Source organism: Callithrix jacchus, chromosome 3 (assembly GCF_049354715.1).
Source record: "Callithrix jacchus isolate 240 chromosome 3, calJac240_pri, whole genome shotgun sequence".
NCBI lineage: Eukaryota > Metazoa > Chordata > Mammalia > Primates > Cebidae > Callithrix > Callithrix jacchus.
Genome location: NC_133504.1, coordinates 144,895,725 through 144,919,615, shown reverse-complemented (window position 1 = coordinate 144,919,615; position 23,891 = coordinate 144,895,725). Strand labels below are relative to the sequence as shown.

Sequence of the window (23,891 nt, the reverse complement as noted above, 5' to 3'; positions counted from 1 at the left end):
CGCTAAGCACTTAAGCTGAAGAAGTCACCCTACCGCCACCTGCCAGTCGCTTTCGCTGTTGTGGGCAACCCAGGCTGAAACCCAGCTCTTGCCGGACCCCCCCCTCCCAGCCCCCGTCAACCCTCAAGGCTTGTCCCGACACGGAGTAGGTTCTAATTCCTTTGTGTCTTCCACGGGACTCCTTTCCTCCAGCAATCACAGCCGGAAGAGCCTTGTATTGCGTCCCCGCCCCGGGCCAGGCGTGGGCATCACCCTTGCACTCCTTCTCCGCAGCCTGGTGGCGCGCCCGTTGAGATCTCCGCTTCGCAGACGGGTCATCTGAGTTGTGCGGGCCGCCAGGGGAGTCTGGAGTCCACCCTAGGCCCGCTTGGCTCCCAGGCCTTCTCTTTCCTTTGCTCTTTGTCGGCCCCCTCTTCCCTCCTGTCTCTCCCCAGCTCTGACTTGTAGGGGGAAGCCGCTGACATTTGGGGGAAACTTTAATACCGATATCAGTTGTTATCGGAGAGGGGTCTAGATCCAGACCCCAAACGAGAGTTCTTGAACTTCGCACAAGAAAGAATTCGAGGTGAGTGCATAAAGAGTAAGTTTATTAAGAAAGTAAAGAGGCTGGGTGCGGTGGGTCACGCCTTTAATCCCAGCACTTTGGGAGGCCGAGATGGGCGGATCACGAGGTCAAGAAATACAGACCATCCTGGCCAACATAGTGAAACCCCGTCTCTACGAAAAATACAAAAAAATTAGCTGGGCGTGGTGGCGCACGCCTGTAGTCCCAGTTACTCGGGAGGCTGAGGCAAGTGAATTGCTTGGACGCGGGAGGTGGAGGTTGCAGTGAGCCGAGACTGCGCCACTGCACTCCAGCCTGGCGCCTGTGGACAGAGCAAGACTCTGTCTCAAAAATAATAATAATAATAATAAATAAAAAGAAAGTAAAGAAACAGGCTGGGGGCGGTGGCTCACATTCAACAAGCCTGTAATCCAGGTGGATCCCTTGAACCCAGGAGTTTAAGACCAGCCTGGCCAACATGGTGAAACCCCCTCTCTTCTAAAAACAAACCAAATTTAGCCAGGAGTTGTGGTGCACGCCTGTAATCCAAGCTACTTGGGAGGCTGAGACAGGAGAATCGCTTGTTGCAGTCAGACAACATGGTGCCATTGCACTCCAGCCCGAGTGGCAGAGCAAGACTCCATCTCAAAAAAAAAAAAAGAAGTAGAAATGGCTACTCCACTGGCAGAGCAGCTCAACTGATTATACTTATAGTTATTTCTTGATTATATGCTAAATAAGAAGTGGATTATTCCTGAGTTTTCCGGGAAATGGATGGGCGATTCCCAGAACTGAGGGTTCCTTTACTTTTTAGACCATATAGGGTAACTTTCTGACATTGCAGTGGCATTTGTAAACTGTCATGGCCCTGGTGGGAATGTCTTTTATCATGATAATGCATTATAATTAGCATTTAATGGGCAGTGATGACCAGAGGTCACTTTCATGTCCATCTTGATTTTGATTGGTTTTGGCCGACTTCTTTACTGCATCCTGTTTTATCAGCAAAGTCTTTGTGACCTGTACCTTGGGCCGACCTTCTATCTCATCCTGTGACTATGAATGCCACACCACCTGGGAAGGCAGCCCAGTAAGTTTCAGTGTTATTTTACTCAGTCCCTATTCAAGATGGAATGGCTCTGGTTCAAACACCTCTGGACACAGTTATCCCAGCTGTGGCTGACAACCTTTTCTGGGCTGAGCTGCCAGTACTGACCTGGTATGTTGACTTGGAGAGAGGCTGTGGAGTTCCATTTAAGGCCCTCTTCATTTCTCACCTTTTCCTACTGAGTAAATTGGTCCCTGTATCTGCGGCCTCGGCCTCTCCACAGTGGCCCCCTCTTCCTCACGCCTCCCCCATCCACACCACTGACTTGTTGTTCCTCACATTCACACAGCTCTTTTCCACCTGAGGACCCCCTGACCCCCACCTGCAGACTCTCCTGATCTGTCCTGTCCTGGCTTTTTCCTACTTCTGCTTTTTGACTGTTCCCCAGGAAAATTTTGCTGGACCCCTGCTGTTGGAAACAGATGCTCTGTGCGGCAAAGAAAAATTAGCACTGAGACAAAGGATTTTTCAGCAACACAATTTTTACTTCCTGGAGGAAGACTATTCTCGCTAGCCATCTTGCCACGAGAGTACAATGAACAAAGGAAAACACACAAATTTATCCCTTACGCATTTTGGGTCGTCCTTACTGCTGAGTCTGATTTCCATTGGCTGGAGCCAGAACTCACAATCTAAACTAAAACCCAATTGGCTAATAACTTAAAACTTTTCTAACCAGGTAAAAGCAATGGAGAGCTGGGACATGCCTGTGAGCACATCCAGCATAGATATCTTGGTTAAGGTACAATATCATAGAATGTCCTATGTACCTGTAAGCATGGCATGTCTAACAGCTACATAGGATAGGGCTTAACAAAGTTATTAGTACACTTATTCTTTAACAAGAAAGGAAACTTTAAAAAGGAACTTTTCTGCTTCGCAGAACAGCTTAAGGCAGGCCTTTCTTCTTTCTCATAGCACAGGGCACTATTGTTTTCCTTCAAAGTACTTATCACAACTCATTATGGGCTTATCAGTGTGTTCATTTATAGAAAGCCTGTTTGCCCTTCTTCAGTGTAATCTTCATGAGGTACAGAACAATTTGGAGTCAGTTTTGTTCACCATTTTGTAGCATCTTAGATTTAGAAGGAGCTCAATAAATATTTGTTGAATGAATGAATGAATAAGTGGACCTGGGTTCAATGACTGTCAAGATACTGTTATTTTGGAGGGTTCATTTCCTGAGTAGATCCTTCAGACCACATTCCTCCATGGATTCACTGGTTCCTCCTCCCACCAAAGTGTGTCTTATTTTCTTTTCACTCCTTTTTCCACCTCCAAATTAAAGGGAATATAATTCTATTGCTAATTTCACATTGTATTACCAGAAGTCAGAAAAAGCTTCTGCCCTTTTGTGGTATGAACAGAATAGCTTTCTAATAGGTTTTGTGATTTAAATGAACAGCTCTCCATGTCACTGAAGTCCACCTTCTAACAAATACCCTAATGGCATTTGTCCCTCAATATCTTGCTATGCTCCCACCCTCATCTCTACTTGTCACCGAATAGTTCGTTAACTACGTTAAGTAGCTAGAAGTCATCATATGTAATGTGCATCGGTTATAACCAATTGGTATTTGTTGGGCAAATCTGATGTGTCCATGTATTGTTCTAGCACTTTCAAAGATAATAGAAAAAGAGATTTTTTCCACAAAGGATTTATCACTTCCCAAAGAATTAGAATAAATACACGTTGCCGTAGACGTCTATGGCCCTCGACAGAGCCTTTTTTGGACTTTGCTTCAGCATTCTACAGGGCCTTGGGATCATGACCTGATCTGAAGTTGGTTTTCACTGGCTAATGCTATGAAAACATGATTGATTTAAAAAGTGCCAAACCTTCCATCGCAGGTTCCAGCTTGAACTTTTTCCACAGCCCTGCACTGACCTCAGGCAAGGTCTGAATTCATTAGCAGGGCCCTGCGTGATTCAGCTCCTGCCTGTCTCTCCAGTGCATCTATCTGAGGCCCTCCCAGGGCCTTCTGGAGTGACTCATGTTCGTTCTCTCCTTTCATGCTTTTATGTTCACTGGAGCGTCAGGCTGAATCAGCCTTCCTCTGCTTCTCCACCTCTCTCTTACTCATTCTTGAAGACTGAGCACTGGGGTCACCTCCTCTTGGAAGCTTTGCAGACTCAAGTATAGTTTCTCACCTTCCGTGCTCCCATTGCACTCTGCAGTGGATACCTGTTGTGCATATATATGTTATATATGTGTCTATTATGCATATATACATACATAAATGTAACATTCATGCTTTAAATACTATGTGTCAGCTGTGCTTCTGGTCTCCTATGACCTTATTTGTTTTTTTTCCTTTTTAGAGATAGAGTCTTCCCTTCCCTCCTCCCCTTCCCCTCCCCAACCCTCCCTTCCCTTCCCTTTTTTTTTTGGCAGGGTCTCTGTTGCCCAGGCTGGAGTGCAGTGGTATAATCCTAGTTTACTGCAGCCTCAACCTCCAGACTCAAGCAATCCTCCTGCCTCAGCCTCCCATGTAGCTGAGACTATAGGCATGCACCACCACACCAGCTAATTTTTAAAAATTTTTTTTGTAGGTTTTGTTATGTTGTCCAGGCTCTCATTATCTTTTAACTTCATCCCCACAGCAGTCCCATGAGTGGTGCTAATAACTTACTCAGTCATACAGCCAGGAAACGACAGTAGAATTTGAACCTGGGATTCAGAGTGATGAGCTTCAGAGCAATGTGGCCCTGCTGTCCCTTGGCTGTCCTCACACTATCACAGCCACTGATGTCATTCACTGGCATTCTCTCTCGACTGTGAGCTCCTTGATGGTCAGGGCAGTCAAGGACTGAGCTTTTTCAGTAACTGGCACATCGTATGAACTCATGAATGGTAATGATGATGAATGAATTTAATGAGGCACAGAAGAAAAAGTGAATAATACATGGGTCTTTATTTCAAGAGGCTCACTATCTTTCTTTCCCTCTCTCCCTCCCTCCTCTACCCCTCCCTACCTTGCTTCCCTTTTCCTTTTTTTGTTTCTGTTTTTTTTTCTCAGAAGCTTTTGACAGGAAAGCTACATATTAAAATTGCATTTTAAATTTTTATTTATTTATTTTTAATTTTACTTTAAGTTCTGGGATAGATGTGCTGAATGTGCAGATATGTTATATAGGTATACATGTGCCATGGTGATTTGCTGCACCTATCAAGCCGTCATCTAGGTTTTAAGCTCCACATGCATTAGGTATTTGTCCTAATGCTCTCCCTCCCCTTTCCCCACACCCCCTCAAAACAGGCCCTGGTGTGTAACGTTCCCCTCCCTGGGTGGAAGGCATTGGCAAAGCCTTCATGACTAATACAACAAAAGCAATTGCAACAAAAGTCATCATTGACAAATGGGACCTAATTAAACTAAAGAACTTCTGCTCAGCAAAATAAACTATTATCCGAGTGAACAGGCAATCTACAGAATGGAAGAAAATTTTTGTACTCTACCCATCTGACAAAGGGCTAATATCCAGACGGTACAAGGAACTTAAACAAATGTACAAGAAAAAAACAAACAATCCCGTCAAAAAGTGGGTGAAGGATATGAACAGATAGTTCTCAAAAGAAGACATTTATGTGGCCAACAAACATGAAAAAAAGCTCATCACCACTGGTCATTAGAGAAATGCAAATCAAAACCACAATGAGATACCATCTCATGCCAGTTAGAATGGTGACCATTGGCTGGGCACAGTGGCTCACACCTGTAATCCCAGCACTTTGGGAGGCTGAGGCAGATGGATCATGAGATCAGGAGTCCAAGACCAGCCTGGCCAAGATGGTGAAACCCCGTCTCTACTAAAAATACAAAAGTTAGCCGAGCGCGGTGGCAGGCGCCTGTATTCCCAGCTATTCAGGAGCCTGAGGCTTGAGAATTGCTTGAACCCAGGAGGCAAAGGTTGCAGTGAGCCAAGATCGTGCCATTGCACTCCAGCCAGGGCTATAGAGTGAGACTCTGTCTCAAAAAAAAAAAAAAAATAGATGGCTATATTTAAATCATTAAAAAGTCTGGAAACAACAGATGCTGGTGAGAATGCAGAGAAATAGGAACACTTTTACACTGTTGGTGGGAGTATAAATTAGTTCAACCATTGTGGAAGACAGTGTGGCGATTCCTCAAGGATCTTGAACCAAAAATACCATTTGACTCAGCAAGCCCATTACTGGGTATATACCCAAAGGATTATAAATCATTCTACTGTAAAAACACACGCACACATATGTTTACTGCAGCACAGTTCACAATAGCAAAGACTTGGAACCAACTCAAATGTCCATCAGTGATAGACTAGATAAAGAAAATGTGGCACATATACACCATGGATTACTATGCAGCCCTACAAAAGAATGAGTTCATGTTCTTTGCAGGTACATGGGTGAAGCTGAAAACCATCATCTGCAGCAAATTAACACGGGAACAGAAAACCAAACACTGCATGTTCTCACTCATAAGTGGGAGCTGAACAGTTTCCTTTCTTTCTTAACAGACTCATTGCAGGGTTTTTTAAACAACCCTAGAAATACATGCTATTATCCCAACATTACAAGTAGAAAAAATGAGGCACAGAAAAGATAAGTGACATGGCCAAGATCATAGCTGGCAGGTGGTATAGGCATGATTTAGACTGCAGTGGCCCGGTCCCAGAGCTGATGTTCTTAACCTCTATGATATGTTGTGTCTCCAGCAGCCTCATTGGACAGAGGACATGCATAGACTGATGCATAACAAGAAATAAATACAGACACCTGAAGAGACCTGGACAAGCAGCTTGGTGGGGCAGGAGAGAGTGCTGTTCAGTGTGGTTGGCTGAATAGCAAGCCCTAGTGGGGGAGCGATGGGGATGGATTAAAGACAAAATGAGACTGCTTGCTGTGTAATCCCAGCACCTTGGGAGGCTGAGGCAGGAGGATCACTTGAGGCCAGCAGTTCAAGACCAGTCTGGGCAACACATGAGACCCTGTCTGTACAAAATACTAAAGAAATTTTTAAAATTACCCAGCTGTAGTGGCACACACCTGTAGTCCTAGCTGTTCAGGAGGCTGAGACAGGAGGATTGCTTGAACCTAGGAGGCTGAGGCTGCAGTGAGCCATGATCGCTCTACGGCACTCCAGCCTAGGTGACAGAGGGAGATCCTGTCTCTTAAGGAAAAAAATGCAGGTGGAAATATGATTGATGCCCCTAGGAGCCCAGGGCTCGCCCACAGCCACCTCTTCCTGCTCTGTAAAAGGGGCTCTGGCTGGCTCCTGGTGCGGACAGGTTTCATGTGTGTGTCGGGGACATCTTGGGTGTTCATGGGGTGGCAAGAGCAGCTCTCAGCATCCTGACATTCTTTGTCTTATTCCAGCTCAACTTGCCATCTGTGTACCTCTGTGACAGGCTCTGTGAATCACTCATTCCCTCTCTGATGAATAAATTATGTTAAGTCTCACAAAAGCAGAGCACTTGGGTTTAAATGAGGTGTCACACAAAGATGGACCATGGGTTCTACTTTTCCAGCCATGAGCTGGCACGGCTTTTGCGCGAGGCACCTTGCCAGTTCTCAGCTTGAGCTTCTGGGCCATCAACCCAGAGTTCTGGCTGCTTCAGCTTCATCTGGATTTGATGTTCAGAATGCCAGACTCAGCAAGAGGTGAAGCAGGCTCCAACAATCATAATTTTGACACAAATAAGGAAAGTCTGAAGAATGAAGACGAGTGAACATTGATTTACTTGTGTCTCCAGTCTTCCTTGCATCAAGCCTATCATTTTTTTTTTGAGACGGAATCTCGCTCTGTCATCCAGGCTGGAGTGCATTGGCACAATCTCGGCTCACTGCCACCTCTGCCTCCCAGGGTCAAGTGATTCTCCTGCCTCAGCCTCCTGAGTAGCTGGGACTACAGATGTGCACCACTGCGCTCGGCTAATTTTTGTATTTTTAGTAGAGACAGGGGTTTCACCATATTGGCCAGGCTGGACTCGAACTCCTGACATCAGGTGATCCACCCGCCTCGGCCTCCCAAAGGCTGTCCTTTATTTTACTCACACCTGCTGATAACAGACATCCTGAGAGTAAATTTACTACTTTAATATTCCAGAACTGCTTTCTGTAGCCCATGATATGCAAAGCCTTTGAATGCAAAAAACAGAATGATCCTGGTGTAGCAGAGAGAATATGTGGTTAAGCAGAGGCCAGTGATGTCCTGCGGCAGATTTGTTGACCCCATCCCAAGTGTGCTTTGTCAGCTTCCTGTCCTGCTATCTGTCCCGAGCCTCTCTTTAGGTAGCAACCTTCGCACCTGGCTATGGTGTGGGTGGGAGAAAAGCAATTTGATTGCTGGTGAAAATGACTCACAGCAGGATGTAAATGCAAACCACAGATTTAGCTCCTTGCAGGGCATAATTCCATTTTAGACAAGAGGCTTAGTAATCAAAATCTAATAAGCTTAGTAATCAAGATCTTGATAGAATGTTGGGGGAAGACTTGCTTTCGCAGAGGAATCTTTGAAAATCCATTTGTTACCCTAGTCAGCTCAGTTGGTCTGATTCACTTTTCTCAGCATTAGGGAAACAAGCGTCAGTATCCTGGCAGTCCACCTGGGGAGGGGCCTAAGCTGTAACTGCTCCAGGCTGTTCAATTTCAGCTTCCCTCTTCAGAGCGCCTCTCAGGGCATCTTTGCACTGTGTCCACCCTATTCCCTCCACCAGGCACCTACATGCTTTGCCATGGCAAGCCTGTGCCTATTCTTTGGGTCCCATTGGGGATGTCCCTAAAGCCTAGGAATTTAAGCAGGAACACAGACTATTTGGGCTCCATTATAGCCCCACTCTATATCTGTACATAAATAATTGCTTGGCATAGTGCCTGGCACACAGGGAGTGTTGTTTAAGTGTTCATAACCATTTCCTCCAGGAAAATTCTCCCTCTCGGCCTGAGGCAGGAATCTCTCCTGTGTGCTGTATTTTGATGACCTCTTTATTTGCCTCTGTTCTAGGATGTGAGATACCTGAAGGCAGGGGCTGTCTTTCTCGCCTTCACTTCTGTGACTAGAAAACCACATTGAGGTTTTAATTTGAGTTATGTCCTCTTTCAGCAGCCTGAATGAACGGTAAGGATTCTCCCTTCCCCATTCCAAGAAAGTCACCAAATGTCCTTATGTTTAGGACTAATGATTTTGGCACTACAGGGATAAATGAAGAGTTGAGAAATAAAGCATGCAACAGGAATCTGGAATATCACCCCTACATAGAATTTTGTTGTAAAAAAAGAAGCCCCGACCGAGAGAGGAAGAAATAGGCCAACCCCGGAGGGAAGGTTCTGAAAGCTTTTGGAGAGACTGGGAGCAAGGCAGAGGTGTGCAGGTCCTGTAGTACAGCAGACCAGCACTTCCCTCCCACAGCTGGTGTGTGGCAGGACCTCATGGCAGAAAAGCTGCATAGTCCCCTGAGAGAGAAGGGTTACCAAGCCTTTAACTTCCCAGTCAACAAAAGTTCTGGGACTGGGCCACTGCTTTCAAGGGACCACATGGATTTTGACCCTGAACACCAGTTCAATGTGACTAGAAGAGATCAGATGATCTTCCAGAATGTTCTAGATTGTGCCAGATCCCCTCACTTGACCCTAGGAAGAAGGGTTCTTGCCCCCCATCCCCACCAAATTCTAGAGATTGAATTTCCTGAGTGAAGGGGGACTCTGAAACAATGTAATTTTATTTAGAGACACAAAAGAACACTGCCTTTCAGAAATCCTAGTGAACTAAAATTCACATCTACAGTGTGTCCATGGTCCTGGCTAAGGCAGGTCATGTAAAATACTTGGTGAATAAGTAAATAATGGAAGTACCTTGAAATTTCTCCAGTCTATTTTTATAATCCCATAGCAACATTTTTATTTACCTACATTGAATGAAAGTTTTCCATGGCTATTTCCTGAGCATTTAAAGTGCAGGCAAATGAGTTTTGAATAAGGATTCAAAAGACTTTTATGACTGCAAGCCAGCAACAAGCTGAATTTATATTGCACTAGTATACATTGTAGATTGCTAACGTGACTAAGCCTTGGTACTTTACACTTTGTCTTTGAATAGATTGAAGTCTCCAATGAGAGCTTGCCTTACAAAGCCCCACCTCATATGATAAACCCTTGAAGACAAAAACTCAAAATCTTGCTTTGTATATTGGTATCCATGTCATAAAGCTGCCTTATACCTACAATTTCTAGTCCCTGCTCAGAATGCAAGTTATTTGGACTATTACTTTATTTTTAGTGTCAATTACTTGTGGTTATTCATACAGGGATCACTTAAATGAATTAAATCTAGAGATAATTGAATAACATTCCTTTAGTCCTTAGTTTCTGCTCATTCTCCTCTCTAGTCTTCAGACTTTTTCCTCTAGGCTGCTACACGAGCTGTAGATTCAATGTATTATCTCCCCCACCACACCCAGAATCCTCAAGAATTTACCTTTGAGTTCTTTCAATGTTCTTTTATCTAGGTTTTGTTGTGTTTGCTTTGTTTTTGCTTTCAATAGAGTTTTTTGTTTTGGAATATCTTAGGGTCACAGAAAAATTGAGCAAAAGTTACAGAGCTATCCCATAATACCCTGTCCTAAAACATGCATAGCCTCCCCTATTATCGACGTATCTCACCGGAGCAGTACACTTGTGACAACTGATGGACCTACACTGACACATCATTTTTGCCCAGATTCAGTAGTCTACATTAGGGTTCACTCAGAGTGTTGTACTTCTATGGTTTTGGACAAATGTATGATATATGTCCACCATTGTAGAATCTTACAGAGTAGTTTCACTACCCTAAAAATTCTCTGTGCTCTCCCTGTTTATTCCTCCTTCCCCTGAACTCCTAGGAACCACTGATCTTTTTACTGTAGCCTTTTCCAGAATGTCATATAGTTGGAACTGTACAGCATGCAGCCTTTTGAGATTGACTTCTTTCATTTACCAATATGCATTTAAATTTCCTCTATGTCTTTTCATGGCTTGATAGTGCTTTTTCATTTCCTTTTAGTGCTGAATAATATTCTCTTGTCTGGTTGGACCACAGTTTATTTATCTATCCACCTATTGAAGGATATCTTGGTTGCTTCCAGGTTTGGGCGGTTACAAATGAAACTGCTATAAACATCCATGTGCAGGTTTTTGTGTGAACATAAGTTTTCACTTTTTTGGGTAAATGCCAAGGAGCATGACTGCTGAATCATATGATAAGAGTATCATTAGCTTCCTAAAAAATCTCCAAGCTGTTTTCCAAAGTGGTTGTACCATTTTGCATTTTCACCGCAGTGAATGAGATGTTCTGTGGCTCTAAATCCTCACTAGCATTTGGTGTTGTCATTGTTCTAGATTTTGGCCATTCTAATAGGTGCATAGTGATAGCTCATTTGTTCTTTTGATTTGCAATTCCCTGAAATCATATGAAGTTGAGCATCTTTGTGTATGTGTATATACACAAAGATTCGTGTGTATATTTGTACTTGCATATATATACACACACAAAGGTTTATATATATTGTATTTGTATATTTATGTGTGTTTGTACACACACACACACACACACACATATATATGTGTGTGTATATATATATATGTGTGTGTATATATATATATATACAGATGTCATCTATGTATCATCTTTGGTGAGGTATCTGTTAGGTTCTTTAGTCCATTTTTTACTTGGGTTGTTTTTTTCTTGTTAAGATTTAAGATTTTTTTGTATATTTTTAAGGTAGTCTTTTATCAGATCGTCGTGCAAATATTTTCTCCCAGTCTGTGGCTTGTGTTTTCATTTTCTTGACAGTGTCTTTGAAGAACAGGTGTTTTTTTGTTTTTTTTTTTTCTCTTTTGAGACGGAGTCTCACTCTGTTGCCAGGCTGGAGTGCAGTGGCGTGATCTTGGCTCACTATAACCTCTAACTCCCTGGTTCAAATGAATCTCCTGCCTCAGCCTCCCGAGTAGCTGGGATTACAGGCATTTGCCACCACACCCAGCTATTTTTCTCTTCTTTGTATTTTATAGTAGAGACGGGGTTTCACCATCTTTGGCCAGTATAGTCTTGATGTTTTGACCTCATGATTCGCCCACCTTGGCCTCCCAAAGTGCTGGGATTACCCAAAGTGAGGCACCTTATCTGGCCAGGTTTTTGTTGTTGTTGTTAAGGATAAAGTTCTGCTCTGTCACCCAGGCTGGAGTGCAGTGGTAAGCATTGAATTCCTGGGCTCAAGTGATCCTCCCGCCTGGACCTTCCTTCCAAAGTGCTAGAATTACAGGCAGGTGTGAGTCACTGTGCTTGGCCTTGACATTTTAAATTTTAATGAAGTTTGGTTTATCAATTTTTCATAGTTCATGCCTTTGGTGTTGTAGATTTATTTTCTTTATCTTATAACTATCAGAAGGGTATTTCAAAGATAGGTAATAACTGGAAAAGTAGAAACAAGCTAAACAACACCATGATCACCATGATTAAGCAATCAGGCAAACCCTGAAGGTGAGACATTCCACTGGACAACTGTCCTGGACACTTAACAAATCAGCGTCATAGAAACAGCGAGACTTATAGAGTTAAAGCAATTTAAGTGACCCAACCATCAGATGTATTATAACATGTGATCCTGGATTAGATTCCAGTTTATGTAGATCTAAATAGCTACAAAAATGATTTTGGGAAACATTATGGAAATTGGAATATGGCTTGGGTCTTAAACGATATTAAAACTCATTAAGATTATTATTATGGCTCGTTAGGCATGATAGTGTTGATTTTGGTTCTGGAAGATGTTCTTATTTTTTAGAGCTGCATACTGAAGTATTTAGGGATAAAATATCATGATGTCTATATTTTACAGTGTTTCCACATAAAAAAATAAAGCAAATGTAAAGGAATAAAATTTGAAAGAACAGAATTATTTCACCCATTAGATCCTCATTGGCTGACCCAACCAAACCAATACCTGCTTTTCTACAGTATACGAGTAAAGAGAGCACTTGAGTGGGGAAAGGGCATGAAATCTGGACTATGTCTTTCCCTTTACTAGCTGTGCAATTGTGGGCAAAGTAATTCTCCTGTCTGTGTCTCAGTTTCTTCAACTACAAGATAGGTGTATTAGTTGTATTAGTCCATTTTCATGCTGCTGATAAAGACATACCTGAGACTGAGTAATTTATAACGAAAAAGAGGTTTAATGGACTCGCAGTTCCACATGGATGGGGAGGCCTCACAATCATGGTTGAAGATGAAAGGCATATCTTACGTGGCAGCAGGCAAGAGGGAACTTGTGCAGGGAAACTCCCCCTTATAAAACCATCAGATCTTGTGAGACTTACTACCACGAGAACAGTATGGGGGAAACCACCCCCACAATTCAATTATCTCCAACCTGGTCCCTCCCACAATATGTGGGAATTATGGGAGCTACAATTCCAGATGAGATTTGGGTGGGGACCTAGAAAAATAATCTCATTAGTAGACCTACCACCCAGGATAATTGTGAGGGTAAATGAGTTAATATACACAAGGCCATTAAATCAGTTCCTGGCACATAGTAACACGTAAGACATACCTATTATCATTGTTTTTGTTTTAGTTATTCAGGTACATGATCCTAGCATGTGCTGGGTTGGCATACACCGATAACAATCAGTGCAGCTTCTTGGGTTTTCTGGTACATTGCTAGTAGCCATGTGAACTATTTTTGGGGACCCATTTTTGAGTTTTCTCTTACACTACATTGAGAACTGTTTGACTCCATGTTTTAGGGGCTGGTGAAGAGTGGTGAGACCTAAAGACATTTTCTCTTATTAGTTGTAATGGGGCTTTAGTGCTCCATTATAAATCTAAAGTTTTAAGTGTAGTTAAATAATAGGTAATTGAAGACACCCCTAGGTCTAGAATCTTCTGACAGAAGATTTAACATCTTCATTAGGAATACTGGAATAAAATTCATCTTTTCCTTTAAAAAATTAGCAGATACAAAATAAGATGCCTTTATAAATATAACCCTTCAAGCAAATCTGACACATGATGATTTAGGACTAAAATTTATCTTTGTCACCAACAAAATAGAAAGAGGATAAATATGGTTTTATAACTGTGTATCAGGTTTTTAGTCGGAGCAATGCTGTACTTTAATTAAGATTACAAATGACTTTATTTCTTAGTGTTCTATGTCATTTTTCAATTTTAGACTTTTAGTACAGATTAAGAATATTTTTTCTACTCCTTTCTTTCACTTGCATGAGCACAGGGAGTTCTTTGACCTCTAGAAGCTACCAGGGCTGTTTGGCCTGTTACAACAGCACATTTATTATCGATTGATTTTAGAGTAAACTGAAATTTTTAAGATTTGATGGGTGTGTATTAGAGACAATTCTAAATGACTGAGTTAAAATTTACAGTCATAAAATGTTATGAGAACCAAAGGTCTGCAGTACCAAAATAACAGCTTCAGAAATTAGAACATTATTTGTTATAATTCTACTACATTATAATTTCTTTCTTTCTTTTTTATCTTCCTGAAATGGAGTCTTGTAATGTTGCCCAGGCTGGTGTACAGTGGTGTGATCTTGGCTCACTGCAACCTCTGCCTCCTGGGTTCAGGCGATTCTCCTGCCTCAGCCTCTTGAGTAGCTGGAATTACAGGCTCCCGCCACCATGCCAGGCTAATTTTTTGCATTTTTAGTTGAGACGGTGTATCACTATGTTGGGCAGGCTGGTCTTGAATTTCTGACCTCGTGATCCACCTGCCTCAGCCTCCCAAAGTGCTGGGATTACGGGCATGAGCTGTTGTGCCTGGCTTATATGATAATTTCATAAAAGCAAAACATTTAAAATAACGTAAATAATTTTTAAAATCGGACATTGAATGCAAGTACTGTGCTGAAGTGCTTTACATGACATGTCTCATCTACTTCTCACACCACCCAGGGCCTGCTCGTGCTTTCGTTTGTCTTTAGAGAACTGAAATAGACAGGACAAATAACTGGATCAAGGTCACACTGCAGCTGTGATAAGGTGAGGCTGTAATTTAGAATCATTGATGACTTCTGAATCCAGCCAATATTTATTGAGCATTTATTAGGCACCAGACTCTGTTCCAGGTGTGGCGATAGTAATGTGAATAAATCATCAAAATCTTTGCTGTGAATATTATGAAATACTGACACACAGTTGAGGTTAGCAGTAGAATTGGTGAATACTTTTCCCATGATTAAGCAGCATTCTAGCCCCTCTACTTAGAAATTTAGCCCTACAGACTGATTTGTTTTTCCAGAAGAAACAAAGGTCCCAAAGCTGACCGTAAGTACCTGGAGAGTAGAAATTTGGCTCTAAATCTGGACTTAACCCAGAAAAAAAAAAGCATGGTGGCTCATGCCTGGAGTCCCAGCTACTGGGGAGGCTGAGGCAGGAGTATTGCTTGAGTATTGCTGAGCCCAGGAGTTTGAGGTTGCAGTGAGTCATGATTGCACCACTGCACTCCAGCCTGGTGACAGAGTAAGACCCCGTCTCAAATAAAAAACAAAGTAAAACCAAAAACCCCACACTCTCTTTGAACCAGCTATTTCCTTAACCTTCCTCAAGACACACACACACACACACACACACACACACACACACACTCTCTCTCTCTCTCTCTCTCTCTCTCTCTCTCTCACACACACACACACACTTCTTGATATCTTTTTGAAGCATCATTTATCCTAGGCAAACTTTATAAACGTGGGTCCATACCTTTTACAGCTCAGGATCACCAGCCTGGCTGGACTATTTTGTTGTTGTTGCTATAGATATCTGCAACAATTGCCACACAACGGAACACCACAGTGCATTTTCATAATAAAATAACCTAAATTTGCTAGTGGAGCCTGTAGTTCATTAGGTAAGCTTTTACTCCTTTAGCAACAAAATTGCTCTCTTACCTCGGTGAATGACAGTCTGTGCAATGGCCTAATGTATTTGGGCAGTCCAGAGCAAGCATGCAGAGGCACCCTCATCTCCTTACATCACAGCATGGGTACTTCCAGCCCACAATTCATGGGTTAGATGAACAGCGTTGCTATTTATGAAGTTACACAGGCAAGTAGTTGAATAAGGAATTTTAAAGTAGTTAAGATTTCTCTTTAGATTCTGTATCTACATAAACTTTCTATAATTTGAAATATAGCACTAACCTTTCATAATTGAAAAGTATGGGGATAAACAAATGAAATACCCTCAGCAGTAACCATGGATATATAATATCAAAACAATTACTATTATCATACTGCCTATTTATACTGAATTCATTCCTTATTTTAATTTTCAAACCCAGTGATACTTGATCGTTATATTTGTGCCCTATTTTATTTTATTTTTTTGAGACAGAGTCTCTCTCTGTTGCCCAGCCTGGAGTGTAGTGTTACAATCTTGGTTGGATGCAACTTCTGCCTCCCAGGCTTAAGCAATTCTTGTGCCTCCCCCTCTGGAGTAGCTGAGATTACAGGCATGTGCCACCACACCTGGCTACTTTTTGTGTTTTAGTAGAGATGGGGTTTCACCATGTTGACCAGGCTGGTCTCAAAATCCTGACCTCAGATGATCCACCCATCTCCACCTCCCAAACTGTTGGAATTACAGGCATGAGCCACTGTACCCGGCCATTGTGCCCCATTTTAAAGCCCTTATCCATGCATATTGTGTTATAGAAAGTGAAAAAAATAATTTATTTTTAGATAGAGTCTTACCCTATTGTCCAGGCTGAAGTGAGTGGCATGATCTTGGGTCACTGCAACCTTTGCCTCCTAGATTCAAGTGATTCTCCTGCTTCAGCCGCCCGAGGAGCCGGGATTACAGGTGCACTCACCACATCTGGCTAATTTTTGTATTTTTAATAATAGAGATGGGACTTCACCGTGTTGGCCAGGCTGGTCTTAAACTCCTGATTTCAAGTGATCCACCCACCTAGGCCTACCAGAGTGCTGGGATAACTGGCATGAGCTATCGTGCCTGGCCTAGAAAGTGAAAGAATCTTGAAATAAGATTTCCCTCTCCTGTGAGATACTGAGACTAGCACTAATTTCTTCTACCATTCATTGAAAAAAAGCTACAATATGTTTCATAATAATGTAGAATTTAAAAAATGCCCAGGATGTTTGAGCTATGTATAAATAGCATAACGTAGATATCATTAGGATACTACAGTTTATGTTTATAAAGAGACCTATCTAGTTCTCTTGAATTTCATGAAAATAAGCAGAGACTTAGCTAGCTACAGCACATGAACTTAGACTAGTGGGAAATTTTAGTGCAAGGTATTTAATCATGAAACGTACAGTGAAAGCTGATGAAGCCCTTATTTTACCTCATTTAGAGAAATGATTTCCGTTTTCTTGAACACCTCATCCTCTTACTGCCTCCCTGTAATCTTGGCTATGAAATAGACATGTATGTTATGATTTTATTAGTGAAGGATTTCTTTTTCCTCTCTTTCTTGACACTAGAGACACTTTGATGACAAGCTGAAAACAGCCCATTGGATGGATTAAGTATTTGGACTGAAAATAAACAGGAGTGACAGCTCTGGTTCTGACCTGCCTAGATTTTTGTTATAGGACAAATTATTCAACCCTTCTGTTTTATCATCTGTATTAAGGAGAGCAGTTGATGGAATTATTTTTAAAGTTTTACCCCTCACTGTATAATGCTACAGTTTCAATACAGCTTTAGCTCTGAGAACTAAGAAACAAAATGGTAATCATGATAATCTAACTATTAGATATTTGATGATGCCACATTCATAAAGCATAAATGTAACTTTAGTTCCTTTAGTAGTTCAATTGCCCATTTTGCTGTTGAATGAATGGCCAGCCCTTTCCTCTCAGTTCCTCTTGAGAGCTGTTGACCTGCAGATAAAATGTGTCCTCTTGAGTCCTCCTGGGAGCTGGGGACCTGTAGAAAAGATGTGTCTGCTTTGACTGCTCCAGGCTGTACGTTTACAGGTCAGAGCCCTCCCTGGGGAGGTCTGTGGCCATCCACAGGCAAGCTCTCTAATTCTGGGATTTAGTGTTAGGAAACCCAGTTGGCTCTTAAATCTAAGCCACATTCTGCAATATCAGCTTTCTTAGTAGTAAACATGATATTTTGATTTCCATGCATCTTATTTTTTGGTCCTATTTCCCACATGGTTCAGAATGTGGATGTGATGCTATTTTGGGAGTTCCCTGAAGTCCCAATGAACAGTACTACATTGTATGAATAAATGACTTTGGCCATGAACTTTCTGCTAAGATTCACGCAGGTCTTCTATCAGTTTCTATTGTCTCTGGTAAAAAAACTTGACAAAATCACTGCAAACTCTTGTGTTCAGGATGCTAGAGATCGTCATCTCAGCCAACAGTAACATGGCAGCATGTCACTCATGGTTATACAAAGGAAGCCAAAGCCAGATATTTAATCAGTCACTGTGAGCCATAAATCATTGCATCCAATTTGTTACAGAGCTCAATCAAAATGGGAAGGAAGAGGTTCTTATTTTATCAGTCTGAACACTGGCTGAAAGTAGAAGAACCAATCCACTTTATAATAATTTGTTTTCTCTCTTGAATCCAGAAAGAAGAAGGGTTGAGGACACAGAAGGTACATAGTTTAATAAATATTTAAGGGCTGAGTATCGTACCCAGACTTCTCTAGGTGCTGTGGGACACAGCAGTGGACCAAGAAGACAAAAATCTGTATCCTCAAGGAGCTTGTATTTTAGTGGAAGGAGATATGCATTAATCAAAACAAATAAGTAAATAAACAAATAAAGTAAGCAAATATGATAATGCAGTGTAGTGACACCATGTTGGAGCCAGACAGCTTGGGTTCAAAGCCTGTCTCCATCACTTACAAGCTGTATGACCTTTGAGAAAGTTCTTAACCTTTCTGTGCCTTGGTTTCCTCATCAGTAAAATTGGTTTAATAAAAAAATGAGGATTACATTTAATTAGTGTTAAACACTTAGATCTGTGCCCAGCACATTTTAAGTACTACATAAGTACTTGCTGTTATTATATTAAATGGTACAAGTAGAAGAAAGGGATAAAGCAGTATTGGATGGGTTTGTAGTTTTAAATGGGTTGTTAAAAAATAAATCCAAAACAAGATCTTGATGAAAAGCTGGCTTTTAAGTAAAGACCTGAAGGAGCTGAGGGAGTCAGCCACTCAGATATTTGGTGGAAACCGTGCCAGGCAGAAGGAATAGCAAGTGCAAAGGCCTCGAGGTTGGCAGATGCCTCGGTTCTAGGACTGGAAGGTGTGGAGTGTGGCTGCGGGGGAGAATGCAATAGAGAGGGATGGTAGATTGGGACTCCTTAGAAGTAGAACCTAAGACAGGAAATAAAATGTCATTGATTTCCTGAGGATGTGCTTTCAGGAAAAAGCGAGGGAAGAAAGGAGGAGAGAGCAGAAGAGCTAAGTGGCTTGGCTTCTCGTTTCTTCATATCAGCCAGTCACTGGCAGGGGGCTGTTGGGGAGATGGCTCCCATTGGCCAAGGGCAGTTCTCTTGAGCAAGGGCAGTTGTGAGTCGCTGCAGCATCTGGAGGTGGCGTGGGGAAGGGGATCCGGCAGTTTGCAGCAGTGCCCACTACAGGAGCATCACAGAAGATGAAGCTGCTCCTTCTAGGGACTTGAAGACATTTCAAGTCGTAGTTCCAGAGGATTCGAATCTGAATTTAATGAGTCCATCTGGCTACATTCCAGGAACAGAATCTTAGCCATGATGAGGACTGGAGGCTTTTCAGTCTGTACTTGTGCTTCTGAAAAATGTTAAAAACTATACAATGGGAGCATGTTGGTCCCTCTATAGCTTGCTAGCATCTGACTTTTTTTTTTTTTTTCCAGACAGGGTCTCATTCTGTTGCTCAGGCTGGAGTGCAGTGGTGCCATCCATTGCAACTTTTACCTGCCAGCAAACTCTGCCTCCCAGATTCAAGTGATTCTCCTGTCTCAGTATCCCAAGTAGCTGGGATTAAGGTGCAGACAGACCATCATGTCTGGCTAAATTTTATATTTTTAGTAGAGATAGCATTTTACCATGTTGGGAAGGCTGGTGTTGAACTCCTGACCTCAGGTGATCCACCTGAGGTCTCCCGAAGTGCTGGGACTTCAGGCGTAAGCCATCACGCCTGGCTGAGAGATCCTGTTTTCAAGTGCAGTATATAACCAGAAAGTTATGTATAAACACAGACTGGACATGGCAATTTCTGTTCACAAAGGTCACATGTGCAAGTACATAAATTAGCAGCATGTATCTAGAGTTATGATCAAACTGTTTTTAAGATGCAAGAATGTAAAATCACATCTTGAAAATATGAAGAGCTGGTTTACACATGTCAAAAATCATGTTACTTATAAAAGAGACGAATGACAGCTACAGGATTCAAGTACAATATGACCTCAAGAAATTAACACTTATCAAAGAGAATGAGAATATTTTTACATTTCACTGAAAATACATTGACTACTAGAATGTAAAAGTCTAGCAGGAACTCAGGGAGAAAGTTACAAAATCTAAAACCAATTACCTAGTATTTCCCACTACCTAAACAACAGCATGATATTAAAAGGAAGCTGAAAATATGGAACGCATCATGAATTTGTGCATCATCCTGTGTGTGGGCCATATTGATGTTCTCTGTATCATCCCAGTTTTGTTATATGGGCTACCGAGGCACGTGCCTTGTGTGAAATTCGAGATCAGGAATGAGGCAGCAGCCTTTGCACTTTGAAGGCCATCACCGGTAGGGGTGGTTAACAGTGCCTGTGGGGGCGGGGTGCTGTGGCTCACACCTGTAATCTCAGGTGTGATTGGGGGCCATGGCGCCCCCAATCCCAGCACTGCAGAGGCTGAGGCACGAGAATCACTTCAGGGAGGCAGAGGCTGCAGTGAGCCAAGATCACACCATTGCCCTCCAGCCTGGGTGACAAGAGGGAAACTCCGTCTCGAAACAACAACAACAACAAAAAAACAAAATACAGTGCCTGTGGGTGCCATCTTGTCCTCACTTTTTCCCACTCAGTGTCCAGCTCTTCTTCCTGATGCTGGCCTTACTGGCCAGCTATGAGTCAGGCCCACCATAAGATGCTCTGTTATGAACTCACAGAGGAGGAAGCCACAAAGAGCTGGAAGTCCTCCACAGACTCCTGCGCCAGTGCCTTCACGGTTGCCCTCCAGCAGTCAGTGCACCTCACATCCAGCAAGCTTCCACTTGTTCACTTTTTCCAGGCTTGCTTGATTAGTGACTTTTCTCTGGTGCTTTTCAGACCGTTCACCCTCAGCTTTTCCCCAGATTGTGAAAAGTCTAACTCCATAATAAATAACATACCCCACAGTGCTCATAATGGTCTTGCTTCCCTGATTGCACTCTACTGGTACAGGAGGGAACTATAATTGCCTTCGTCTTATTACGTTTCCAGGAACACTTTATCATTTCTTACAGGTTGCCACACCAGACATCTTCTTGGCTGGCTGTCCTTGAATAGAATCAATATATATCAATATAATCAATGTAGCCCTGAATATAATGTATTAGTCAATCCTCACACTGCTATAAAGAAATACCTGAGACTAGGTAATTTATAAAGAAAAAAGGTTTAATTGGCTCATGGTTCTGCATGGCTTGGGATGCCTCAGGAAAATTACAATCACGGTGGAAGGCGAAGGGGAAGCCAACACATCCTTATGGCTGGAGCAGGAGGAAAAGAGTGAGGCAGAAAGGTCTATATGCTTTTTTTTTTTTTTTTTGAGACTGAGTTTCGCTCTTGTTACCCAGGCTGGAGTGCAATGGCACGATCTCGGCTCACCGCAACCTCCGCCTCCTAGGTTCAGGCAATTCTCCTGCCTCAGCCTCCCGAGCAGCTGGGATTACAGGCGCGTGCCACCATGCCCAGCTAATTTTTTGTATTTTTAGTAGAGACGGGGTTTCACCATGTTGACCAGGATGGTCTCAATCTGTTGATCTCGTGATCCACCTGCCTCGGCCTCCCAAAGTCCTGGGATTACAGGCTTGAGCCACCGCGCCTGGCCCTATGCTTTTAAACAACCAGAAATTGGGAGAACTCATGATCACAAGAACAGCAGGGGAAGCTGCCCCCATGACCCAATCACCTCCCACTAGCCCCTTGTCCAACATTGGGGATTACAATTACACATGAGATTTGGGCGGTGACACAAATCCAAACCATATTAATAATATCCTTGAATTTCTGGTAGAGAGGGCATGAAGAACTCTTTTCAGAGGAACCTTAATCTATCTATCTGAATATCCTTTTCAGTGAGACATACAGCTAGACATACAACAGGAGGCAAACCATGACCTTATAAATATCTTTCTATAGGTAATACACTAGTTTGGCTCAAAAATCAGAGCTGGGAGTTCCAGGAAAGGTGGGGTGAAGGCGGTTTCCTCACTCTTTTGCTTTCAGCACAGTGTGATGTATTAGTTTATGTATGGTCAGCTATATTATCATAACTGTTTTTCAATCATAGTCTCTAATTTTAATTAAATCAACTCTCATAAAAACAGGCAGATGACCTAAAAAGATTTCCTGAAAAGAAACCGTGGATTGAGGCTAAAACAATAACATGAGTACAAGCAAATAAACGACAACAAAAAAGACAGAGCAGAGACTTCAACCCCTAGAAAAAGCTCTTTGTTATCCACATTGAAAGGTAAAAATAATAAGGGTCAAATGAGATTTGATGAAAAGTCTGACAAAACAGTCCAAATTATCAAGGAGATGGCTTGCTGGTTGTATTTACATCCACTATCATTAATGAGGAACCACAACTTAAGGGCATATTTTGACGTGAAATGGTAATGATTGTAGCATGATGCTGTCACCATCAGAAAGACATTTAAAAATATTATTTCCTACAGTCAATTAAGCTGATCGTGTTCCTTACCTGGCAAGGGCCCAGTGTGCAATGGCTGTGAATGGCAGCCTTCTCGGAAGTGTGTGGCCCTGTTGCTTGTATGCTGTATGTGTTGCCCTGAGGAACCTTGGACACAGCCCTTTCCAATGGACGTTCATGTCGCTGACCTGATGCTCTCCCCAGTCTAGGCTCCAGACAGGTACGCAGCATGCCTCTGAAAGCCCCAGGGTATGATAGGCAAGGCCTACATTGGCCAAGTCATTATGTTCATTTGCACCAAGCTCCAGAACAAGGAGCATGAGAGTAAGGCCCCACACAGGACCAAGTTCAGGTTCCCGAGCTGCCGGAAGATCCGTATCTCACAGAAGCAAGACTTTACCAAGATTAATGTGGATGAATTTGAAGACATGGTAGCTGCGAAGCAGCTCATCCTAGACAGCTATCAGGCCAACCCCCCCCGCCATCATGGTCCCCTGGACAAGCGGCCAGCCCTGTGCTTATGGGGGCTCCCACTGGGCTGCCCCTCCTTAGTCACACCCACCAATAAAGCCTACTTCCTGCCCTCCAAAATAAATAAATAATAATATTATTTATCTCATGTTTTAGTGTCTTTTTGATGCACATATTATAATGCTTATAATACATTGGTAAGTATACGTAGTGGAAGTATGGGCTGAATATTTTTTGCTGATTAGAGGGACACAATCAAAAAGCTGGTGACCCCTGATTTGTACTGAGACAGACTTGTCCAGAAGTCAATCCAACTTATGAAGAAGACATGTGGGTGGTGGCACAGCTTGGACTCTGTAATTCAAGACTGTAAAACATTTATTGCTCTACTTTTTATGACCTATAACACACGAATACATGAACTAGGGAAAGGGTTGTGCTTTAGAAAGTCAGATAAGTATATTTGTATTTCAGTTATCAGGGAAAACTCCTCCATCCTCACCCCTCAACTTCTAGAAAAAACAGGACTAAATTTAACAATCCTTCAATCAAGTGTGTTTTCTTTGTTGCTTTCACCTGCTTCAGATCTAAGTATAACCTCTTAGTTTTTTGAAACAAAGGGAATCTGAAGATTTTTCAGAGTCAGGAAAGAATTTTGTTAAGATATTAAATGTGGGCTGTATTTATTTTTAAGTCTACAGATCTAAAGTTACTTTTTTTCAGGAACAAAAACACCCTTTGGTTTGCTTATAGATTGATTATTCCTAGTATATTATTTAAAAAGTCTACTTTATTTTAAAAAGTCGTATTTACTGTGTAGAGTTATTGCAAAACATAGGCAGGAGGCAAAAATGACAGGAAGTGTAAATGTGTGCTAAATTCTGCTG

General features: G+C 42.2%; 1 long non-coding RNA gene and 2 other non-coding genes across 5 annotated transcripts; 2 read left to right on the top strand and 1 right to left on the bottom strand.

The window, feature by feature from the left end:
• The first annotated feature begins 256 nt into the window (after positions 1 to 256).
• On the top strand, positions 257 to 23,110 carry LOC118152301 (uncharacterized). Of its 3 annotated transcripts, XR_008480230.2 has the most exons (4): positions 257 to 565; positions 8,639 to 8,752; positions 14,588 to 14,674; positions 17,140 to 23,110. It is a non-coding gene; the product is annotated as an uncharacterized LOC118152301 (long non-coding RNA). The 3 variants fall into 3 exon arrangements; XR_004740930.3 differs by having other exon boundaries at positions 14,588 to 23,110; XR_008480229.2 differs by having other exon boundaries at positions 8,639 to 14,674.
• On the bottom strand, positions 20,252 to 20,353 carry LOC118152564 (U6 spliceosomal RNA). Its single transcript, XR_004741312.1, has one exon. It is a non-coding gene; the product is annotated as a U6 spliceosomal RNA (small nuclear RNA).
• Positions 22,553 to 22,693, top strand: LOC118152588 (small nucleolar RNA SNORA70). Its single transcript, XR_004741333.1, has one exon. It is a non-coding gene; the product is annotated as a small nucleolar RNA SNORA70 (small nucleolar RNA).
• Positions 23,111 to 23,891: the final 781 nt, after the last annotated feature.